The sequence below is a fragment of the Phyllostomus discolor genome, chromosome 2 (genome assembly GCF_004126475.2).
Source record: "Phyllostomus discolor isolate MPI-MPIP mPhyDis1 chromosome 2, mPhyDis1.pri.v3, whole genome shotgun sequence".
In the NCBI taxonomy this organism is placed as follows: Eukaryota; Metazoa; Chordata; class Mammalia; order Chiroptera; family Phyllostomidae; genus Phyllostomus; species Phyllostomus discolor.
In genome coordinates this window covers 121620144-121630793 of record NC_040904.2, presented here as the reverse complement: position 1 = coordinate 121630793, position 10650 = coordinate 121620144, and the positions used below count along the sequence as shown (strand labels likewise).

The window sequence follows — 10650 nt, the reverse complement described above, 5'->3', positions numbered from 1 at the left end:
TTAAATTTACTTGGCTGCATTTTGTTCTATAACAGTAGTAAGAGGACATATTCTGCATGAACTTTTTTGAAATGTGTTAAGATTTACTTCATAGCTTTGCATGTAGTCAATTTTCATAAATGTTTTAATTGTACTTGAAAAGAATGTGTATTCTCTAAATGTTTGGTCCCGGGTAATATATGGGTCTAGATGTGTTGCTCAAATCTTTACTCTTACTGATATTGTGCCTGCTTTATTTTTCTAAAGGTCTGCAAAACAATCCTTCCAGTCTGATTGTGGGTCTAACTATCTCCAGCATGGTCCCCAGCCCATTACTGGATCATGGAATCCAAAGTTCTAGGCCTCCAGACATCAACAGTTAAATCCAGGTAAATTCTGACCTCCTTCCCTCATGGCTCAGTAATACAGTCACAGAAATAAAAATTAGTTTGGCACTTTTAAGGGATCTATATTTTAAAAAAGTTTTTTAATGCTATCTAATCTTATGTATTGCCAAAAACATGTAAGATCCCTATGCCTCACTTTTTCATTGAAAAAATGGAAAGAATAGTACCTAAGGTTGGGGTTTCTCAAGAAATGACACCAAGACAGAGATTTGTATGCAGCAAGTTTATTGGGAAGTTTCAGTGGCTTTAAAGAGGTCAGTGTTATATCTCACTCACTCATACCCACCATGCTTAGAAAGTGAGCCTGATATATTAAGTGCTCAATATTTGTTGAGCTAAACAAAGTGACATGTATCTATTTACTGTCACATATAATTTTTGCCACATGGAAAGATGCAACAAGAATATGACATCAGATCTGGGACCACTTGAGCACCTGGCAACAATTGTCCTTGAGCTGCCCAAGAGAACCAGAATCCTTTAAAAAGTGCCTGTGTCCACTGAATACCACCACCAACACTGGCAGCTGGCACTGAGAGCAACCATCAAGGACTCTTAATTACTTCTAAAAAGATCACTTTTACCCAAGGCTCAGGGAGTCTAAAAATCTTAAGAGCTGAGAAGGAAATCAGCCTCTGGAAGCCAGACCTAGAAGCCAGAAAAACATATAAGAGCTGATCTTAGATGAAACACAAACTGTGCTGCTTCCACCTGGGAATAACAAGGAGAAAGGGGTGTGTCTGCAGCCTTGGATCTGGGTCTTTGCCAATGCCTCTGTTCCTTCTCGGGGAATATCCCTATCCCCACCCATCACTTGTCACCCGGCACATCTGCAGGTTCATAAGCCCCCAGCATGTCCTAGAGTCTGTGAGTGCACAGCATAGTTGGATGGGAAAAATTCAAGGACAGTGTTCCATTGCTTTGTACCCTCAGTTTAGATTTATGATGTTAAACTGTTCCAACAGAGACGTATGTTTTCACTCCCCTTTGAATCACAGTTGCTTCCTCAGGATTCTAAACCTTTAGCTTGAAGTTGTCCACAGAGTGAAAACACCATAAGAGGTAAAAATTGTGTATATCCTTAAAACTTCCCTGTGACGTCTCACATTGCAGACTGACATCCATCCATCAGTGTGTCCGATGTGGCCAACAACTCCTCAGTTGTTGAGGAGTAGAGAGAGTTTCTCTGACTGAGCACTGGATGAGATTACTTTGAGTTTGGGTGCCCACTCACATGAAAACAATGCTCTCATTAAGTTCCAGAATCCCCATCCCACTCAGGGCTGACTCAGAGCATAGGCCTGTCTCATTCCTTGCTTGCAATGGCAGAAGGAATTGTTCTCTTAAATTGTTTTCTATCTCTCAAACCCATATAGCTTCTCCCTGACTAGTAATCCAATCTGCAAGCTAGGTAGGTATGTGCCCTGACCAGGGATCAAACCTGCAACCTTTTGATGCACAAAATGACATTCCAATGAACTGTGCCACCTGGCCAGGGCATAGTTACATTTTTTTTTCCAAGTTACATGCACCAACGACTCCTCTCCACTGTTCTAAACCACCCAGCCATCTACCTTTAATTATGGTTTCACTATCTCTTGTAGCCCGTTGTTTGGAGTCTGAGGGAGTATAAGCTCCATTCTTATTTGACCACCACTGTATCTGGTCACCATTGTTCTTTTAGCTGCCAAAGAACTACCCAACCAACTCAGCTACTATCCTTGACTTCCTCCACTAAGGCCAGGCTTTCCCCCCTAGGCTCTCCTAATTGTATAAAGGCTTTTAATTTCAGAATGACCAGTCTCCAAATAACACACTTAAGACTTCCTGTACTCTCATTTGTTTCCTTGTATTTACCTAAGCACACTTCATCACTCTACAACTCCCCCTAACCTAAGAAGTCCATATTTATCTCTACCCTACATCAAGTTCTTTGTTCAAGAATATTTCAACTCCAACCTATAAAGTTTTAATTTTTATAAGTGCCTTTAAAATGTATTTTATTTATTATGCTATTACAATTGTTTCATTTTTTCTCCCCGTCTTCCTTTCCACCTTCCACCCCCTCTCCCACCAGCTGTTCCCCACCTTAGTTATGTTCATGGGTCATACATATAAGTTCTTTGGATTCTCCATTTCCTATACTATTCTTAACTTCCCCTTGTGTATTTTGTACAAGTGCCTTTTTAAAAACAAAAGCAGCTAAATAAACATATAAGAAAAACACACTGAAAGTTAATAATGATACAATTACCCTATGAATTAAATCTCATCTTCATTTTATAGAGCAGGGAAACTGTGGCTCACAGAACTCGGAGATTGCCTGGATTCACAGAGCCATAAGTGTCCAAACTAACATTCGAACTCAGATTCAGTGTGGCTCTCAAACTTTGTCTGTTTTCTCCATACCTTACTACTTCAAAGACTTTAGGGTAAGTTTCCCAGCATATCTAAGCTTCAGTTTCCTCATCCCTTCATTAAAGGGAAATTGGGTTCAGTTATTTTGAGGTGTCTCCCATGTTAGTTCTAGGAAGAGAAGGAAGACAAAGGGGTTGGGGAAAGGGAGAAGGGGTAGGAGAAAGGCAGGAGAGGTTTTGTGGATTTCCTACCTCACAATGGTTCTACTGATGCACATTTACTGTAATTATTTACTGTGCCGATCAGATCTTCCTTTGGACGTTTATCCTGATCATGTTCTACAGATAAATATGAATTTTCTTGGTATTTAAGAGCCATGTAAGCAACTGCAGTGTGAACAAGCCTATTTTAAGGGAGGTATACTTCAAAAGAATTTATGTGGTCTTCAATTCTGATTTTTCAAACATAAAATGGCACGACCTCATTATTCTTTACACTGAGCTTCAAAACTATAGATTGTGAAGTATTAATACATATGAAATAAAAGCATTACCCCCCCAAACAAAACCAAATGAGAAACAGAAAACAACCTTTAGAAAGACTCCAACTGTTAGGCTGCTTCCTAACAGTCATGGGAAGATCAGGAGGCCTCATGTAAGATGATCATAAATGGAGATTTTTCTGAGTAAAGGCTCAGAACTCAGATCAGAGTCAGAATAATGAATAAACTTTTCAAAAGGCAACTGACTAAACCAAACAATAATTCTTCACTTGCTTACAAGTGTGGAAAGAAATATGAGCCTCTCATCAGTCTTTCCACCAATCTCACTCACACACACACACACAAACACACACACACAACATTGCTGTCACCACCATCATTGATATAAATTCTAAAAATTGAAAAGGCTATAAATAAAATTCATTCTGGAAAAATAACAATCTAGATTCACTTTAAATGTAAAGAAGCAACAAAATTTATTGCCTGAATTAACCACAATGGGTAAAATGGCACTGTCATATTTTCATTTTAAGATGTTTGAATGAGACAAGAAAAGTGCTATTAGTCCAAGCTTCTTACATTCATTAAAAGGGTGACTATCAAAACCAGAAACATGCACAATGATACATATGCACAAAATGTAATTCTATCAACAAATATACAAAATACTGAAAATAAAATACAGGTTTAAAAATATAGACATTGGTTCATCTATCCCATTAAATCATTGGACTGGAGAAAGGAGCAAAGACCCTATTGCTATTTAGAATCTTTTTAAAAACAAGTTTTAAAAACATAGAATAGTTCTAGGAGACAATTTTTGATGTTTGGGGGGAATTTAACATTCTATTATAAAAATAATATCTATAATCCTACTAACAATTTTTCCTCCTGTGCACAAAAATAATATAGCCAAAGGCTTGTCCTCAAAGACACGCCTGACTTTTAGGAAAACTAATTATAAAAATGGAGTTTCTCATTTGCATTTTCTTTGTCAATATTTCCAAATAACCTGCAATTCCCCATATTACACTGAGTCATTTCATATAAACAACTTGGACAAAACCTGAAGTTAGCAATGAGACTGGTAGATACCTGGGATCAAGTAAAAATGAAAGGAATTTACTTTGCCCATGACATTAAAACCATTTCCCCTGATATTCTTTATAAAACTACCACTATCAACCAAATCACCCATGTTTAGTTAAATTTACCCTGGGAGCAACAAAAATGTTATATATTTGTTAAAGTTTCTCCTCCCTTATTTAGAAATAACTGTGTAATGGGGGGATAAGTGGTTATAATGTAGGTATTTGAGAAGACTCATTAATTCCTTTAGGCTACCTAGGCCCATTTCATGACATGTTAAGAAGTATTTACTGTATATCTATTGTGCCCCTTTGCAATTTGACCAGATATTTTTATAATTTCTTAGTTTATTAAATGACCCAGGAATGTATCTGAGAAAGTTTAATATGTCTCCAATAACCAGTAATCCAAGTTCTATTTTGTTAATGTTATCTTCTCCCATAGAGCAGAAAGTCTACCCAATTATTGAAAATTTCCAAAATTGCCCCAATTTACAACTCAATTGGATGACCACCTGTTGAAATCTTCCACTACATCTAATTAAAATGAGGTCTGATATTTTTAATCAAGTGTAGCTAACCTATATATTAGGAAAATAACCTCATTAACTGTCATTGCAATGCAATTTCAAACAAATTTTTCCTAAATACTGAGAGTGGCATCTTAATAGAATCACAGTGGAAGGAAACTCAGGTTGCAACCTGCTGGATTCACTACTGAAATTGCTTTTGGTTTTATTATTGACAAAGTAGCCATAAGGTTATAAAATCTGTATGTATTAATAGATCTGCTAGTATGTAACTCTAATTGGTGAATATGATCCATGGTGTGGACTGGCCCAGGTGAGAATAAACCTTCTAGAGACTCTGAGATCTCCCTTTTAGACTTGCACATATAAAGCCATCAAGTAATTTTTTTAACAAGTTCAATTTTAGCTAAAATAGTCATCATTTTAATGGTATCAACATGGTAAATATCTGGCTTGGCTCTTGCAGTTCAGAACTCTGCTCAGTTTTTTACTTAAAATAAATTATACAAAAATTGAATCACATGGCTAAAAAAGACATAATTAAAGCATGAGCTATAGAGTTAGATTTCTGGTTCATGTTCTGCCCACTATTTATTAAATGGGTGACTTGAACAAGATATTTCACCTTTGTGAGCATGATTTTCTTCACCAGTAGAATGGAGCCAATACTCACCTTGCCTGTTTCTTGTGAGCAGTGGCAATCACAATGGGAAGAAAAGTATAGAGCACCATCCCAGCACAAGGTGAACACACAGTATGTGCTAGTCATTTTAATGTAATATAAAATGCTCAAATTCACAGTGACAGACAATAAATATTCAATGTATACTAGGTGAATGAATCAATGAATAAAAAAAATATAGGCTAGGATTCAATGGCCATAGACAGAAGGTAGGATGCACTACTTTAGAAAGAGCCAGGAGCTTATCTCTGAAGTCCAGAATTGTATCAAGGAGTTCCTTAACTAGCTATTATCTAAACACACAACAGAGAACATTCAGAACAAGTGAAACATGCTTGCAATGACTTACATCCTGTCAGGGAAGAAGTGTTACCATGACAACAGAAGAGATTTCTGTCCATACTTTTGATAGTACTTCCCAGAAGGAGAGGATGCATTAAAGGAAGGCAGATTATCTGTCTATTAACTGTACAACAGGGTCAGGTTTCCCTGTCAGTGGTGTGAGCACCATCGTCTCAGACACAAAAACAATTTCCAGCTTCATGACATGGGCTAGCTTTTTTCCTATGGAAAATGAGTTGGTAGTCACATTAAGCAGTTATTAGCTCTTATTAGCAGTTATGATAGTATTATTGTAAGTTGCTAAAAAATTTATATCCCTGTTCTAAAGACTAGAGGAAATTGGTGGAGGGGAGATAGAATGGGATAGAAACAAACAATTAAAGATGTCATAGTTAAGGAGATAATATTACCTAACCTATATGCCCCTTAAGAGGCCTAAATAGTGGTTTGTAAAGCTCCTAGTGGTTACTGCACTCCATGAGTACTCCACAGCTCTTGATCATTGTTACAGCTACACTTCTTATTTTTAGAGGTATTTGTTCTAGCTCACCCATTCTGTTCTGCCTCACAAATTATATAAGCAACAAATTTTAAAAAAGGGTAGGTAAAATAAAGGTTTTATTTAATGAATATTAAGTCCAATTACAGTATAGCTAACTGTGAGCTCCAAATTGAATGGATTTTTATTAAGTATTAGCTTCAGTATTTTACAGTATATGCCCTGTGAATATGAGTTGCATTGAATTAAAGTAAAAATCCAACATAAAATGTGCTCAATTTTGGTTCTGGAGGCTTTGTGATTATTTTAGTCTTTCTTTTTCAGCTTGAGAAGGAACTCATTTCCCTAATCATAAAACTATCATTCTAAATCACTCCTTAAAAACATGATCTACAATGAGGTAATATTCCATACAAGTGGTTATTGTTGCAACAGTCTCCTTTAAACCATTATCACAGTGAAAAGGCTTTGGGAAGCATCCCTGGCAGCCATCAGAAAATCTTCAGAGTGGGAAGGGGTAGCAGAACCAGTGACTGCCCTGTGGAGGGACCACACTTGCACATCACCTGACAATGTTACCATAGCTTTTTCTTAAATGAAGGACATGCTTGCTTCTTGCTTTGCCCAAACAGGCTATAATTAGATACCAGTCTGCCATACTAGCCCTTGATTTCAAACTGTTTTCTAAATTTTTCATGTAGTGAGTTGAACATTTCTAAGAACTGTGTTGCCAATGCCTTGATCTGCCTGGAGAGGGGAAGGGAAACAGGGTTAGGCCAAGAGGCATTTGCATGTCTCCTCTCATTCCATCCAGGAACTTTTAAATAGCCAGCCTCAGTGGTGATAGGAGGTGACTGTGATCCTTTTTATCCCTTATTTTTAAGAGTATAAAATTTCTAAATTAATTTCTAAATTAAAATAATAAGGGGAGCAAAGTATATGTGAATGTACTAGAACATGTCTCAGTAGCAGCCAAGCACAGGAAGCAAAGTCCAGATAATCATTCAGGAGAGAAATCTAGAATGACTAAGAGCAGGAAATGAGTTCCACTATGCAAATGTCAAAAGAGCTAACTCATGAGAAGAGTCCCTTTACTGCTATCTGAGGGCAAGAGGCAAACACGATGCAAACAGAGAGAGAGGACAGAGAACTCCATCACTCAACCCCTCCCTGCAAAGTTAAAGGTAAAAAGTCTCTGAAAATTAATCTAAGCTATTAATAATGAAAACTCTTTGAAAATTCAGAGAACTCTTGATATCCAATATAGCCTTTTACCTTGATCACTGTGTAGGGAAAGGGCTTACTTGAATTTTTGTTTAAATGCAAATACTTGAAAAATTATTTGCAATACTCTCAAAATTAATGACTAAACCCTTTAAACACGGCAAGTCATCACCTTCATAGATGTTAAACACTTTGCATTTAAGTAAGCAGATAATTTGTGGGAAATGCATCTAAAAACTCCTTAGTGTCCTACATTCCATTGTTGTTATCAGGTGAAGTAATAAAGATCTGTTTCCTCTTCTGAGTATTCAAAATGCTGTAGTAAAATTTCCCTCTATTGGTGCTGATGGGGGAATAAAAGCTTTGGCCACTATTAGCATCAAGCAGAGTGGTTCAAGTAACACTGTCTGCATAATGTAGATATTAACATCAGGCTGTCTTTGTGCAGAGCTATTAAACTGATAAATTTAGGGCCAACAACTGATTTGATTTTTCTTTTCTAATTTGGTCAGCTCTTTGACTAAAGGGACTTAACCAACCAAGTATCTCAGGCTCACACACAGGAAAGATGTCATCAGCCCATATCCAATCCTTTCCTTTAAAAAAATCAGGAAACATGGCCAAATTAGACAATGCATTAATAATAATTGGAATGGAAATTTATTAAAATTCTAAAAAAATACTTTCCATGAACACGAATGAGAGAAAGTAGCCCTTGGCACATAGAGAACCAGCTATGATCCCTTGTCTATGGTTGGAAAAGGTTAAGACCCCCTCTTCCTGCATTGGTCCTGATTTCCCATTAAGTGATGGAAGGCATTTAATTCACTGCCTGAATCCTTTATCTGACTGGTGTAGGTGGAATTCTTAAAGATATATAATAAAAAACATGGAAAATGTATGAAAAAAAGAGGAAAAAACCATTTTAAATGTTGTATAAACAGATAACAAGCAAGCAAGAGGAAATTAAAGTAAACTTTGCTGGCATCTTCCTTTACTTATATAAAGGAGACATGGAATAGCTGTGTAAAAAGAAATAAGTCTCAAATCTGTGAAAGCAAAAATTGTTTGTTTCAGTGCTTACAAAATAAATAGAATGCCTTTACTATTACAATATTCTCATCAGTACTTCAGGCATTCTTAACTTTCCTGAACAACTGAGCAAATGAGCAATCATGACTTTGTCATGGATTCATGCTGAGGAAAATATAACCCTTGCAAGGGAAAGCACAAGAAGAAAATAATGGTGCTTCGTTTTACAGCTAGGGACACACTTTATATTCTTTTCACTCATTAGGGGAAAATGAACTTATTTTTGAGTCTAAATAGTACTATTCATGTTAAATCAAATTTAAACAAATATCTGACCCTTTCTCAAGACAGAAATAATTTCAAAGATTTCCAAGTTCACAGTAGATGCCTTTGTCTGCTAGTTGTGCACAGCTAAGTGCATGTGCCGGTGTTAGTGTAAGTTGCTTTATGAATTCCTAGTGGTATACTCAGAGTTCTTAAGGCTATGTCTGAGTACAGGACCTCAATTATAGACACAAGAAATTTAAATATTAAAACATTACTTTGAAATAACATTAAGGACCTGACAATGCAATAAGCTGGTAATCTGAGCAATAAAGGAATTCGGCAAAACTCCACCACCTTTTCTAATTGAATGGTTGCAGATTTAAAATGAGGAACAACCTGCTTTGTGTTATGGGCTCAGATTTGTTTTCCTTTGATATCTGTTTATTTTGTTACTTCCTTCATATTATTCAAATAGTTTATCATATACATAACTTACCTTATTCTTTCCTTTATAAAATAGGAAACAAACTTAAAAACATGTAATATCAGTTCATTACTTAGGCAATCTCTCTAGAAAATGAGTTATGTAGAAGTGTTGATGTCATTTCTTCCTGATACCATGAATCACCTCCTAGTGGAAACTGGTCTTTTGATGAAATGCACTGGAGTGCATTTCAGACAGTATTATAGAATTATTAGACCCTAATAGCATTCTAGGAACTGCTTTAGTTTATCATCCAAACTACCTAGATGTATAGGAACACTTTCTGAAATAAATATTTCCTCTCAAATAATAGATAATGTACACAAAGTAAGCCACTTTTCAAAAAATCTTGGCATAAAGTGTTTATGATACATAAACTTGCCAGTATTGTATTCTGAACATACCCATCTCAATCATAAGTCATAGAGCAGACATCAAATGACATTTAAAACTATATTTTTCTATTATTATTTGTTATGTATTCCTCATTTTGAAGTCCCCATGTTGAAGGATGGTTGAATCCAAAGTTTTTTACAACAAAGGTAAAATCTCTGAAAAACCAAGGTTTGGGGTAAGAAACACATAGACTCTTACCCAGGACAGACAAAACCATTGCTCTGGAACACCAACACAATAGTTGTTGTGGGTTTGTTTTCCTGCATTGAGAGCCAGAGAACCCATATAAGACAAAAACAGAATTGCTCCAGGTGACAGCACATAAAAGAATAGCAATGGTTTGGGGACAGTTACCATATCTAGCTATAAAACCAGATTTTAAACTTGAGGTTATGGACAGATTATAAAATGTTAACAGCTGGATAAACTGTAAAATATGCATTATCTGCACATGAAAAGGTAAAGATCTATAAACACTAAAATACTGGGTCTATTGGCATTTAATGAAATCTTTCCCCAATCTTGATTTCTGCATAGGGTGGGAAATTAAAAAAATTAAAAAAAAGGAAAAACCTGCTCTGCTGAGCTTTTTTTCTCCCCAAACAAATTACCTAAACCAACCAAACCAAAATTCTCCTTTCTACTACCCAGTGGTAGATATTTACCTATTTGCACACCTAGCAACTGAAAACAGGAAAATTTTCTGCCAACCAATGATGCCCTTTGCCCATCAGGTAAATACCTGGGTTTTTCAGCTTTCTAGGTGTTTTCCTCACACTGCTATGGCAAAGGGTCTTTTTTTCCTGGAAATGAAAGGAAATAGGAAAGGAAAGGAAAGGAAAGGAAAGGAAAGGAAAGGA

At 36.2% G+C, this 10650-nt stretch overlaps 1 long non-coding RNA gene across 1 annotated transcript; it reads right to left on the bottom strand.

The window, feature by feature from the left end:
- Window positions 1–3697: 3697 nt before the first annotated feature.
- LOC118498958 lies at window positions 3698–10642 on the bottom strand. The gene is made up of 2 exons (XR_004901449.1): window positions 10533–10642; window positions 3698–8660 (listed from the first exon to the last, which is right to left on the bottom strand). It is a non-coding gene; the product is annotated as an uncharacterized LOC118498958 (long non-coding RNA).
- Window positions 10643–10650: the final 8 nt, after the last annotated feature.